Here is a 15,030-nt window from a genome sequence, read left to right as displayed (position 1 = left end):
ACTGTCGAAAAACCCACCCTTCGGTGACGGTTCCGTTCGCTTTCGAGGAAAGGGTTTCGGTTTTCTTTTCTTGCCTTTTGTACCTTTTTTTTTTTTCAATATGATCGAAAGGAGCCAAAATGGTGGAAAATCTTATTACCGGTGGTATTTGTTTTGATTCAAACTTTCATCCCTTAATTTCATCCCCTTTTCAACAAAATTCAAACTCACCCCAAATCACAAAAAAAAAGTAGATTTTCCACTACACATTTTTTTAAATAAAATTTAAATATTATCCGTTTGCAGTTGTCTTTACGTTTGGGTTTAAGATGGAATAAGAAATCACACACTCCTCCCGCAACTGTGCTGGTCATGTGGAGCACGCCTGTAGTAGATGGTCGACAGGGTGAACCTATTACAACACCCTTAGTTCGGGAAGCATTGCAATAGAGCAGCACACACACATAAATACAAGCGCGACACAGCAGGAAAGCAAGCGAGAGAGCGAGAGATATGGTGTTTGGAAGGGCTAGGGCGCACACGAGGGCTAAATACCACTTAATATATCAGCATATTTGCAAGGTCTCGCTAGACACGAATTTTATTTGTTTTCCTGCTGCAAAACCCTTCCGGCCTCCTCCCCTCCCCCGTATAGCATAGTAGCGGCGCCCTTTGCTATCCCTCTCTCTCTTTCTCCTTCTCTCTCTTTCTCCCTCTATTTCGTTCTCGCTATTACGGAATATGCGATTGCAATCGGTGCACCCACAAGTGCACACGCTTGTCCCTCCCAAACCCCTTCCCTTCCTGCACCAAATCCACCCCAACTCGCCAATCCCGCCATTCATCTCCATCACAGCCCCCCTTCCACCCTTCGCACGCGCATTTCGGTACACCGTTGCATTGCGTCTCTTGTTCGCACTTTAACGGCCCAGCATTGCGTTGCATCGTCACGTTGTGTATTGGAGGGGGTGGGGGGTGGACTGTGATTTTTCTTTTTTACTTCCCTTTCCCCTTCTATGCGACCAGCTATTTCTTTTAGACATTTCCGTGTGTTAAGATTTGTTTCGTTTTTTTTTTCATATATATTTGCTGCTTTCAAAACTCAACATCCCTCCCAGCAAACCCCCCTGGCCACTTCTTTTACCCACCTCGGGCTCACCCTCCCCAACCTCTGTTGTCACGTACGGTTCCTTGCGTACCCTTTTATGTTGCTGCAACACACCATGCATCTGACTACCCCCCAATCTTCTCACCCCTCCCGCTTCCCCTCCTTCGTGCTGCTGTTTGCAGTTTTTTTTTGCTTCGGCAAAGGCTCCTAATTATACTGTTGCGGTTGCGCCGACGCGCATTCATGTGGGTACGTGTGTGTGCCTCTGTATGTGTAAGGAGTGTTTTTTTTTGTTAGGCCTCCGTTTCTATGTGCAATAGGAAGGCACGGCCGAGCCTGCCCATTTGAAATTGGTTTGGCTGATGAGGAGACAGAAAAAAAAGCTTCGCAAAAAGGGGTAAAATAATGAGAAAAGCAAGGGTTAAAGGGGAGGGGGGGGGGGGCAAACAGACAGCGGGGATTGCTCACCTCCCCCCCCTGGGCGTTTGTCTGCATGTTTTGTGTGCGTTTATTCACCATTTCGGTTCTAGTTCTATTTTTGTTGCAGAGTGTAGCGTAAAAAATATACAAATGCCTACGATTGCATACATTCAGGCGGTTTTCGGGGAACGGCAATAGATGCTAGTACTTTCGCTTTTTTTTCCCTATTTTTCTCTTCTTATTAACCCTTTACGTCCTTTCTATCATTACTTCTCCTCTCCTACCTCTTCCCCTTTCCCGCTAAAAAGGTTAGTCGGACTCGAAATATTTTTTTTCGTTTTCCCTCTTTTTCACCCCTTTACTTCCGTGCATTTAATTTCCATCTTATAATCCACACAATACCAAAAAAAAAAAAAATGCACCCAGAAGTGTTTTCCCTTTTTTTTCGGGCGAACTTTTGGACCCACTACTGCATTGCGTTTTAGTTCACTCGCTCAGTAACGCACACACGGGTTGTAGGTTTTGGACAAGACATGAAGAAAAGGAAACAATCGTCTAAAAAAGGCGCCTACGGAAGTGTGTGTGTGGTAGGGTGGGTTGTTAAAATGGGGGAGCAATATCGGGGAGGAAGAAGAAGGGTTAAAGGCGCTTTTTTTGTGGTGTTCTGCTTGTCAGGCTTGTGGGTGCTGCTACATTTAACTTTTAACGCATTTGAGCCTAAGACAAAGAAAATGTTGGTAGTGTTGGGAGATTGAGCGCTTTGATGGTGGTGGAGCGGGAGGTTGTATGCACACGCGCTGATCGTGCGACGGCAGCAACCATTGAAATCGATTGTATTCTTTGCGCCACACGCGTCTCCCCCCTTCCCTTCCATTCAACGGTGTAACTGGTGTTTCTACCGCGGCACCGGCCCAATCCCTGCTCCTTCGCCTTGCACTTGCGGCTTTGGACTTGTCGATGATCTTGTCTATTTTCAATTCGGTGCATGTTGTATCCGTGTTTTGTGCTATGTGTGCCGCAGGCACTTTGCACAATGTTCGTGCCGTGGAATTCTCCCCCATCCCCTGCTACTACCCACCCACATCACCCTTGTTTTTTGATTGCCTGAGTGTGTTCCTTGTGCTGGATGGGAGAAGGTGCGGAGTTGGCGACCACGAACCCTGCCTCCCGCACGGGGTGTACGTGTTAGGGGTGAGGGAAGGAATAGCTTTGCAGGATTCAATCGCGTACCGTGTGGCGGCGTTTTACGGTTGAACGCGTTGGCCTTTCTCACGGAGGAGGCCCATCTTTTTTGTTGCCATTGCGCGCAAACCAAACGAGAGAAACCTTTCGCACTGTTCCGGGGTGTTCCTTTCCATTGCTTTAGGCTTCCCCTCCCGCCCCTACAACAGTGCCTTGTGTCTTTACCAACGTACCAGCACACTTTTTGCTTTAAGAAGGTCCCACACACCCGCCTTATAACTTCTGAATGTTGATATTAAAAATACCCCTAAACAAATCCCTTTTGGAAAAGTTCATTTTTTGATGGATTTTTATTAATCTGTTCAGTTGAATTATGCATATATTTAATATTCTCCTTACTGATATCGACAATACGGCCTTACCATAATAATGTTGTTTATTTTATTTATGAATAATTTGTACGCTTAGTGGAAATTACAAAAGAAAATCATTTAAATATTTGTTCTTTATCGTTTCCCCTCTCACCCTTGTGGTTCGATTGATAAGAAGTAGACAACCAAACCAAACTAACGTCTGCGTTAAACCAAAGAAAATACGCGTTCATCATCATTTACGAAGAAAATGAAGAGCCTCTGCTGCTCGGTGGGTGGGTAGGGAAGGGAAGTTATAACACGTCGATGATAATGATGAGCCACTAATGGGACAGCAGCAGTGGCGATAGCACGAAGCTAAAAACGACAACACACAGTACCCCCTTTTTTTTTACTCCTTACGAGTAAAGCAGCTACTTTTGTGTGCATTTCTTTTTTTTTTCGTTAGAGGACGAAGCTGTTTAGACAGTGTCGGTTGCCGCGGTTCCTCAAGAAAAAGATAATTAAGGGCAGCAGGGGGAAAAAAAACAACAAATGCGGCCCCAAAAGATTAATGTTCACCGTTTTAAAGCTCACTGGCAAAGGCATTTTTTTGTTGCGAGATGTACTGCGCCGGGTGTGTGGTGTTTGGGGGGATGATGGGTAATATAAATGCACTAAAATTCCATTGCACGCGCGCCGGTCTTGCGATAAAAGGTTCATAACTTGCATGGATACAACCACCTGTAAATATCCTTTTTTTATTGTTTTTTTTAACTTGTTTTTCGAACGACTTGAGGAATTTTTCGAATGATTTGAGGAGTGTGGATTTCTCCCCTTTTATTATTATTATTTTTTTTGTTTAAGAAAATTTTACACCCGGAAACGAACACCAAAATTAAAAAATAAAGAGGTTTTAAAAGGTTCGTCACTTAGGTTTCAGTGTGTCGCTCGCGCAAGTCTTTCGTTTCGGCAAAGCATCCGTGGAGACACATTGATTGGCGTGTGAATTCGTGCGAACCCTGGGTGCGCGTACTTTAATCGGCCTGTGTTTATGTGCGATGTGGGTGTGTGTTTGTGTGACTGCAAAAAGTGTGGCGCAATTGGAAATTGGTATCGCGCCATTCGTGTCGTGCGGGAGAAAAATTTGTATATAAATATATATATATATATATATATAAACACACACAGCAGAAGGGAAGCGTATTGTAGGGGGAGGTTGAAGAGGAATATAGTGTGGTAGAGGGAAGTGTTTTTCCACACCAAAAGAAAAGTGTCAAGCCGTAACGATGCTTGTGCAATCTTCCACTGCTAGCCGAGGACGGTAGGGAGCCAGTTGTGGTCGAGAGGGGTTCCGCTGCGTGTGCGGGGTTCTATGCTGCGGATGCATTCTCCTTTCTGTCAATCCGAAACCATTCCTAATCGTTGAACGGTTGGGTGGAAAGGGTCCGGACTGAGGACACACACCAGTGTTTGACAGCAAGGATGACAGCTTCGTTACGGCGCAATTGAAGGGATGCCGAGAGACGGGGAGAGCTATAGAGGGTGGAAGCGACAGCCAGGGGAGGAAAAGGGCCCAAGTCCAAGATAAAGTGTCACCCGGAACACCGTATAAGGACAAGACAAAGGGTGAGTGTTGGACGCGCCAGCGGACAGGCGCGGATGAGGTTCGACGAAACACTGGAGGAGACGCCTTTTACTGCGCGTGCCTATTTCCATTGCGTCAAACGATCGGCTAAATTTGAATACACTGCCTTCGTTTTCCTCCCAACAGCATCTTTTTTTTTCCATTCCACTCCGCAGGTTCTTTTTGATGTCTGTTTTCCACGTCGGCCAATCATTCTCCAGCCGACCTGAATCGAATGTTCCTCCGTTCGACCGTTCCTCGCTCTCAGCCAAGCATTTCGTCGTTATTATTTATTTGTGGCTTCCTACTAGCTCACGAAGCCTCCGTTGCGCGAGACGCGGCACCAAGGTTACCTAATGCGCACATTTGCATTCGCATTTCCGTCTTGCACGACGACGACACAACAAACGGTACGTTGCGTTTGCCCGCTGCTTTTCGTAACGTTCCGATAGATCATGATGACCATTTGGCATCTCCGGTGGGAGGAAGGGTTGTTGAAACGTTCAAAGGGAGGATGCAACCGCTGGGTGGAGGGTAACTTTTGTGCGCCATGTATGGTAATGTCTACTAGTACGCTGGCTAACGGTGCGAATGCACCGTCTTCGGCTCGATATGAAAACGACAAACACACAGCGAACTTGGGATTGGAAGTAACATGGTACAGGAGGGAGCTACAAAGAAAACGCACACGCACAATATTCCATTTTTATTCCCCCTTCCCCTCGCGGCACCGTATTGTGATTGACGTTTCGCTTCCCTGGCAGGTAAAACATGCGTGGGAAACATTCGCCAGGTTCCAGGAGAGTGCAAAACATCTACCAGAATTCGAAATGTTGGTGGCCGATGGCATTCCGGTGTGCATGTACGTGACTGTAGCAAGATGTCTTTATGCGCCCGTCCAAGATCGTCAACGTAGAATGTTCGCTAGAGGAACAAAAGTTAACAATCAGACGATTCTCAAGCGATCCATGAATCTTTGAGGTTTAATTAATCATTTGAATCATATCCTTCGATTTATAGAGTTATTACAAAAGTGTATAAATCATCTGTAAGAATCTTGATAAATTTCCGATATCTTAGTATCCTTGAGACATCTCAGAATCCTGAGGACTTCTCAGAATCCCAAGGACATACCTAAGTTCGGAGGACATATCAGAATCACAAGGACATATCAGAATCCCGAGGACATATCAGAATCCTGAGGACACATCAGAATCCTGAGGACATCTCAGAATCCTGAGGACTTCTCTGAACCCTGAGGATCTCTTAGAATTCCAAGGACATATCAGAATCCCGAGGACATATCAGAATCCTGAGGACATATCAGAATCCTGAGGACACATCATAATCCTGAGAACTTCTCAGAATCCCGACGACATTTAAAAATTCCGAGGCTATCTCAAATTCCTGATGATTTCTCAGAATCCTGAGCACATCTAAGAATTCTGAAGACTTCTTAGAATCCTGAACACATTTAAGAATTCTGAAGACTTCTCAGAATCCTGAGGACTTCTAAATTTTTCATAACCATGAAAAATATAGTATCTCATAGTAAATTACGATACCTCAAAGATCTGACTAATTTATGATGCTTCAGAGTTGTGAAGTGTTCCTGATATCTCAAAGTTCTTCGAAATGTACGGTTTCACAGAGAACTGAGAGAATCTATGAAATCTCAAAGCTCTGAAAAACATATGCTACATCAGAGTTGTGAGACATTTATGATGTGTTAGAGTTGCGAGAATTTCATGACATCTCAGAATCATGCCAATATTCATTGCTACTCAGGCTACCGAAATGTATGACGTCTCAGCAGAAACTCGTAAATTTTCTTATATAAATGACTTTTTGATTTGTATGTCAAAATTTTATAGAGATGTTATATTTTTAAAGTTAATTATTAATTCTTTTTCAACAAAATCAATTCCAAGAGATGTGCAGATTTATGCCAACACAGCTAACACTGCTAGTCACCAATAATAGCGCCACTTTAAAACTTTAATGATGCGTAAAACAATAAGTAAAACTATCCTTCCCGTGTGAATTATGCATGGGATAAATTATTTCGCACCTTATTATTATTGACAACGCATTACACTGATAGTTATTGCGATGGGTTCTTCCGACCCGACCTCATCGGAACCATCGTTCGCCTATTATTATTTTTTGTTTGCTCTGTGCCCTGACGATCAAGGGTGCAAAATATAACTGCGGTGATAATTATTATTATCCACCGTAACACGATGAACACACATACACCTCTTTGGTGTCTTCCTCTCCAGAGCCTGGAGCCGGTCGAAGCCTCTGTGTTGTGACAATAATGATAAGCTGATAGTTTGCTAAATGGCCGTGCTAAAGTGGCTACATAAATTAGCCGGCGCGCCGCAGCCCTGCCCGGGGAGGGGGAACGGTGCGGTTGAAGGCGCACACACTCGCGAAATCTTGCAGCGCGATTCTTTAATGTGTCACCAGAGTTTACGATACGACATTATTCGCCGCATGCAGCTGTGCGCCTGGGTGCTGCAGCACGCAGCAGGCTTATAACTATATATCGTTAAGCAGTCGAGCGCTCCCCGGGTCGGCACCGGTCGGGCCCGATCGTGTTCCCCCCACGGCGAGTGGAAAGGAGCGGTAGCGGGTGAAACCACCCCCTGGGGTGGGTGGCAGGTAGGGGGAAGAGATCGCGTTTCTCGTTAAGCCGGGGATTAATTCTCTCCCCCTCGCACACCGGCAGTGCCGCGCTCTGGGGGTTGAGCGGGTTTCGCTCTTAATCGAATCGTTGAAGTATCGATAATGCTACCATCGGATTCGGTTTCGAGCGTAATTATCCGGGACGCGGAAGGCAAATGCGCCCGATACCGGCGAAGGTAATACCGTTAAGATGCAGCACCTGTGCAGATCTCCGGCTCCAATGTGTCGCGCCCGCTTCACCCGCGGACGGGCGTAAAATCTTGCAGCAATTTAATTAAAGATTAAATAAAATCCCACGCCCGGTTTATGAGGTGTGTGTGTGGGGGGGGGAGGGAAGGTTCTGTTTTTACTGCCACCCTGGCACCGTTCCAGCGTGCGGTGCCATTAACCGCCCCCCCAAAACAGGGGGCAAAAATGGGGAAGTAACTGTTGTTTAATGAGCACTTTTTTTTTATTAATTAAAACTAATATAGATAAGCATACAACACCACTGGTTTCGGTGCGCGACGGCCACAAATCACACGCACTTGGCCGAGGCGTATCGTTTTACCCCTCCCGGTACGCAAACAACCCGTTTTCCAGCGATTGAGGCGAAGCGCAGTAAAACAAGGGAAATGAAAACGTTTTATAGTTTTATGGACAATCATAAAAAAACAGCACTCAAACATCGATTTACAATCCTGTTTCCTTTGTTATAGGAGATACAACACAAGAGAACTAGTATAAAATTAAGAATTTACTAAAGGGGTGTAGGGTTCGTCGCTTGTAGCGCGCAACCGTGATTCCGGTGCATTGTAACACCGATCAACCGTACCCAGATCATCTCCAGCCAGCCAGGGCGGTAAAATCATTTCCAATTTTCCTCCCGTACGACAGCGAGAAACATACACAAAACCGATTACGACGATCGCTGTTTGATGCGATTAACAAAAGATTTCGGCGAAAGGGACATCAACACACACACCCCATGATCAAACAACAACTACCGCGTTGGTTGTTGGTTTTTTTTTTGTTGATGCACCCTAAAGACATCTGTTTCGCACCTTACCAAAAAAAAAAAAATTATAACACAACGAGGAGGGGTAGAAGCAAAATGTGCGCGAGAAAAGATAAATACGACGCCAAGCGACGAACCCGCTCAATTTATGTTAATAACAACTTTGTTATACAAATTACCATTTCATTAAACACTGGCCCAACCAACCAACCCCCTGCTCCCTTATTCCTTCGAATCGCCTCCCTTCCCCCCCCCCCCCCTTTCTCTTTCCTTTCTCCTCCAACCACCTTTTCCACCCTGATTTGTGCAGCAAACTCGGGGGAATCCGATTTGTCACCTGGGACCGAAGGTGCCCATGCTTTTTGGCTGGGCACACACGTACGTCCACTGGACGTCCAAAATCCACGAAGTCATACAAAAATTCAAAAAAATTGGGTCCTGCCGTGGACGCGTCCACAAGACGTCCACAAAGCACGAAGTGAAAGAGGATTCGGAAATAATTCTCTCGAGAGCAGATCAGTGGACTTGTTCTTACCCGCTTACGCAGCCTTGCTGTTGTAGAGTAAAAAGGATGGATTGCAAAAAGATGGGTTGTGATCGAACCGTTGTGAGAACTAGGAAGAAAAGCATTGGATTTTTTTGTGATGAAATGTTTAAACACCACAACATATTGCGAAGCGGTTCCCGATATTTTGGAACAATATTATTTTTTTTATTAACTCTTTATTTGCAATGGTTTATCTTAAACCTACATGAAAAATATAATTACATGAACAAATTTTAGACTAGGCAAAATGAACATCATATCTGGCTCTCAAAACTCAAAGAAAATGTTTATGAAAGGAACTAGGGGGTAAGATAATAGATCCTCTCTGAATTTTACATATGCTTCTATTAGAAAGACGCGTACGGAGCATACGGGCTGATCGTGCGACTATTGTGTCTCGCTCGTGCGTACGGTAAAGGATAGGCGTTTATGTTCGGATTTGCACGAAGTTCGATGTGGACGTGGGCAGGACGTGGACGTCCCGTGTGTGCCCAGCCTTTTAGCCCATGTTCCGTACTTCCCTCGCGATCATTCGCTTGCTTTGTATCTGCTTCGTCGCATTGCATTGCTCCTCCGTTACAATGAGCCCTGCCAGGTTCGTTGCATTTCCTTTTTGTTCGAACGGTTTTCCTCCCGCTCTCTTTTGCCCTCGCTCTCTCTCGCTCTCGCCTCTCGAGACGCAGGCACACCGTGTGGAATCAAAGGCTTGCAATCGCAAAACAACGCGCGTATCCTGCCTCTCGCGCACAGGTGTTGCGTTTTGCCGCGCCGCGCATGCTGCTGACGACGATGACGATGATAATGGTGTGTGCGCCTCTGGGGGGGTGGGGGACATCGTCTCCCGTAACCGGTGACGGAAAGAAATGGAATAATTATAGACATTTATTATCAATTTGGTGTACATTAACTGCAACACCTCTTCTTCCTCTTGCTTCTTTCCACCTTCCACCGAACCTGCCCGTTGCCACACCCCCCCTTCATTCCGTAATCGGGAAGGAAGCTTTCCACTGTCGGTGAATCTGGTGCGGTTTTACAAGTGTTTTCATTTTTCTTTTCCTTTTTATTTTTTTTGTTGCTTTGCCAACCACTTTTGTTCCGTTTGCCTTGTTGGCGCATCGATCGTTGTTGTCAATTCGTTCGCCTTTAGCCGTTCGTGCGTTCCCATGCCGTTGCTTCGGCGAGCGTCCGTTCGTTTCGCGGCCCGGGACGGGCCTGTGTTAAGACGGTGGATTTCCGTTTGCGAGTCCTTTCATTACTACGCCTCGTTCTCTCTCTCTCTCTCTCTTCCTTCCCGGTAGTGATGATGGTAATTCGTCATTCATCAATCCGTTCCAGCAACGGATTGCGCGGATGCACGCGTGAGAGACCGCTCGCACGTATTACATTATCGCACGCGGTGGATTGATGAATCATCTGATTTTGCTCATTCTTTCTGTGGCTCGGGGAGGAAGTTTTTTCTTTGCATTATTTTGCAATACATTTTGCCTTCTTTCTCTCGCGCCCAAGAAATAAGAAAAATCGATTTCACTCACTTTGCCATTAAGGTGCTGTTTTCTCTCTCTCTCTCTCTCATTCGCTCTTTATTTTAATGCTTCCCACAGCTCCAATTAACTTTTTTTTTGGAGGGGCACGATATCCTGCCTAAAAACAGGACAACTAAATTAATGGACCGGATTTATAGGGGGGGGGGGGGGGCTTGGGGTTTTTATTTTTTTTATTTTGTCTGACCGAGTGTGTGGTTGGATGGTTGTTTGTAGCCCGTCAGTTGAGTAATGTCGTAATGCGGTTAGCGGCGTTTGAAGTTAAATACATCACTGGCTACCGCGTGCAAGTCACTCCCGGAATTTAATTTCACATTGTCCCTTTCGTTGAATGCTTCTACGGTTGGTGCTTTTTTTTTTGGTAAATTTTCATTTTTTATTTTCATTAAAAAATAACTTTTGGTCATAAGCAAATGGAAATACACATTTATCTCCTTTACAGTTGTATCATATTTAAATTGTATCTAATCCACAAAGAAACAACAAGAAAATTATGTTAAAAATGTTACAAAAAAAACCCCTGGCGGTGGCCACTAAACTGTCTTTCGTTGATTTGCAACATTTAACAAAAGACTGCAAAGCCGACGCAAGCGACGAACCTTTTTTTTTGTTTGCTACAAAATCCCATCGCTTGTGTTTTGGGTGTCCTGTTGCATGGCGCTGGATGCAACGTTGTATGTAGGATAAGATCGGGATGGATAAGGCGCAAGAGGTGGTGGGTGGGTGGAAGGTGTAGTATCGAAAGATTGACGTGGGAAAGCGACGAGTTTCTTTACAATGGTGCGGGGATGGTGTGCACGGTTTGGCAAGAAAAGCACAATCAAGCAAAAGAGATTAAGAAATTGAGTGAATGAATTTGATGCGCTACCGGTCTTCTTGCGGTGGTGTTTGGTATAGTGTGGCTTCATTCGATTTAATATTACCCGCGGCCCCACATGCGTATTTTCGTCACCCCCCGTGTGACCTTGTTGCAACGAAGGTATGAATGAATCTTTTTAAGTGAGCTGCTTTTCAATTCTCTTCAGCTGAACGCTTAATTTTGGCGCGCTTTAGTGTTTTGTTTTGTGTGTGTGTGTTTTTTTTAATGCACTTTCCACTCCGCGACCACCCGATACGCGTGTTTACTGGAGGCGCGGGGTTGGAGCTGAAATATCAGCAGCAAGAGGCATACAAAAGATAATCGCCACCGGGCGGGGGCAACACAACGTTACGCGAGGCTGAAATAAAAAAAAAAAGCTACGTTCGTACACTTGCCACAGGATGTTAAGCCAGACATTGGCCATCGGTTTAATGGATGTGATGTGGGAATGAATCACAAAAAAAAAGAATCATTGGGAACGAACAAGGAGAAGAAGTTGCGTTTTTTGTTGTTGTCTGTCGTTGATCAGTCATGGATGCACCTGATCGCGTTGCAATTTCTCTCCACACAATGCAAGCTGCTTTTGCGCGAATCGCTTGAGTTGTCGATGAGCGTTTTTCCTCCACTATGTTGCGGCGGCTGAAGCTGCATGTGATTACATTTATTATTGCACCTCATCGTACCTCCAGCGTTAGTTAGAAACGAACGAAGCCGGGCAGCAGAGGTCAGCCACATTTGATCCGCGATGCATCGCTGTCAAAAGGGATGCTTGCGGGATAGTCTGGCAGTTTGTCTTGTTGGTTTGTTGCTTGGGAAGCTTTGTGCTGGTTCTATGCTAATCCCGCGCCAGTCGACACGGTGGCAAACGTTACAGTACACAATTTTTCAGCAGCGCGCAGGCCATCAAACGGGAGAATCCCCAGCGTTTCAATGCAAACCCTTTTTGCGGTTTTCGAGCCTTGCCGAGTGGAATTCCGTGTTGTGAATGTGTATTGAGACTTTTTTTTTTGTTATTTACTGCTGCCGCTGGAATTAATTCCAGTAGTCGCACCCTCTTACCCCGTTTGTTCCATCGAGCGCGTGTGCGGGTTGGTTGAAAGGAGGTTCGTCGCCTACAATTTCATTTGTGGAAGTCTTTTGATTTTTTCACCCCATTCCCACAGCGCGCGCCGGTTTGTTGGGGGACGATGTAAAACCCCGCGACGGTGATTGTTTATTTCACCATCAGCGTCGTGTCGTCCTGCTGCGTGCGACTGGAAAGCCGGGTGTGGATTTTGCGATTGAAAATTATCTACCATGATGGAGTTAAAAAAGGACCGTAATTATCATCATCAACCGGTGATGGTGCGGTTGCATCCCCGCGGGCTTGCTGGCCTGGCGTCCCTGCAAGCTCTCAGCGCTGATTTATGCTTTCCACCCTAGCGCCACCCTCCAGCACCAGGGGAGGGGGGGGGGGATCCCTTCGATCTGCAAACGTGGCAGGCGTTGTGGGAAATGCGAGCCCGCCAATGAAGGGGGCCGCCTTTTAATCGCGCGACGCGCTGTCCTTTCATATGCGCGATGTCATGCTGCGCGCCACCCTAATGATGCTCCTGGGTAATGCATTTTTTTTTTCCGCGCTCGGTATGTTTCAATGTGCGAGATGCAACACTTTTTTCACCGCTGCCGTTGCACCCATTTAATATCCATTTGTACATTTGCTCGTCCATCTTTTTTTTTTTTTAATTTTTTGTTAAATAAATCACTGTTTGTGTGCAGCCTTTTGTTTCACAAGCGCGATTTCGTTCTAGATTTTGTCTGCGTAGATAAGATTTCGGTTCGGTAGCTTGAAAAGTAATTTGTACGCGGGATCGCATGGGAAAGAAAAATGCAATTCCCAAATGCATTAAATTGTTGCGCGAAAAATAAGCTTCAAAATAACAAAAGACTCAAAGTGACGAACCCGCTCCTCCGCAGGATCCAGCGATGGTGGCGAGCGTGGGAAGCGAAACATCCTATCCGCGTTTCTCTAATAAACAACACGCGTAAAAATGTTACATTTTTAACGGTGAGCGCTAAGGTCGAAGCGCATCGTTAAACCACCCACCACCAATCCCTTGCTCCCCTAAACAAAACGCCCATATAAAACCGAATGAAGCAATTCAATTCATTTTGCGGGCGCATATCCCGGTGGTGAGATGTGCATGATGGACGTTGGGCTTCCGCATAAAAACGTTCAAGTTGGAAGCCGCTTTAAATCACTGGGATGCCCCCTCCGTTTCAGTGTGTGTGTGTGTGGGATGAGGCGCGCGAGATTAATGGGGTTTTTTTTCGTTTTCGCTGTTGCTGCTGTAGCGAAAGGGAATTTAAATATGTGTGCCTTGGGTTTTAAACGCGCGAAAAATGCAATTTTGTTGTGCCCGCAAGTTGTGCGTTGTGCAGCGCGCAACAATTCCTGGAAAAAAAGCGGCGGTTTTGCAATTGTTTGGGACAGGTAAGCGTCACTAAGCTGCTTAAGCTTCTCCCGGTCGTTTTTGTGGTTGTTGTTGTCGTTTTGGTGCCTGCGGGGAAGCCAAAGCAATCACGCAATATTGACCTGGCTTCCGAAATGATGATTAGCCCTCAAGTTGGAATATTTATGCACACACGTTCAAGGTTCGTCTCCGTCGCCTTTCTCGTTGCCTGTGCTTAAATGATTTTGCCGTTCTCTCGATGCATGCATTTTACTTCCTTTTTTTTTTTCCTCCTTTCGAAGCAATAATAATGAAGTCGGGGAAGTCGAGACCTTTTTAAAAAGTCAGCCCCACTCCCCCCACCTCCCTCTGTGTGTCCCGAGCATGACGTGTTTGTGTCGTTAAACAGCCTCGACGGGCTAATCTTACGGTCTCGCGGGAGAGTGATGCATTTTCTGGTGAATATTAAATTATTTAACAATTTTACGAGACACTCTGCTCGTTTCCCCAAGCCTGACCACCCTCCCACCACGGGGGTTTGCTGGAGATGCTGTAGATTCCTGTCCTCCACGCGACTAGTGGCGGGTTGCATCGATACAAACATTTACTGGCCATTAAAACCGAAACGAAAGTTGGGTTTCAGTTTTATGATCGCAAAACCAGGGGGGATACACAACTCCCCTCACCCCAGCGCAGGGGCGGTTGGTTCGTTTTAACCCGCGAAACCCTTCGGTCGCCAATGCGGGGGTGTGAAATGGTCGCTCGCTGTGCAGGTGAAGGGATGAAATTAGTCAAGAAATAAACGGTTGTACATCTGCGACTGAAGCTCTACTGTGACGCTGAACCGTAGGGGGGGGTGGGGGGTGGGGGAAAGGAGTCGGAGTTCATCGTCGTGTTGCGTCAGCAACAATCGCTGTTACGTGCCCTCACACCGCGTGTCGTAAACGTGTCGTGTAACCTTCGGCGCTACGAAACTCATTTACAAGCGAGTTTTAATGATAATTTTCAAATTTTTACAACGACCACAATTACTTCATAAATAAAGATCGTGCTTTCTCTTCATTCCCCTTTTAGTGGTATCGGAGGGGGAGGGGAGGTTTATTGTCACCTCTCGAGCAACAACAATTGCGTGCCTGATGATGTATTAATAGAGTCTGGAGGTCCTACCAAGATGTTGAACTTTCGACATTCACCATTTCCTGGAACCTTGCTGGGGGTTCTTCCATTTAAAACGCACATAAAGGTTGACAATAAAACCCGCTCAGTGTTGTTCGCCGATTAGCTCTCCAACAACTTA

At 45.9% G+C, this 15,030-nt stretch overlaps 1 protein-coding gene across 1 annotated transcript in view; it reads left to right on the top strand.

The window, feature by feature from the left end:
* LOC128712985 (serine-rich adhesin for platelets) overlaps window positions 1–15,030 on the top strand; it is a 54,209-nt gene that overhangs the window by 19,619 nt on the left and 19,560 nt on the right. The window lies entirely within an intron of this gene.

The sequence above is a fragment of the Anopheles marshallii genome, chromosome X (genome assembly GCF_943734725.1).
Source record: "Anopheles marshallii chromosome X, idAnoMarsDA_429_01, whole genome shotgun sequence".
NCBI classification, from domain to species: Eukaryota; Metazoa; Arthropoda; class Insecta; order Diptera; family Culicidae; genus Anopheles; species Anopheles marshallii.
Note: the sequence above shows the minus strand (reverse complement) of the source record. Positions and strands in the feature narration are given on the sequence as shown.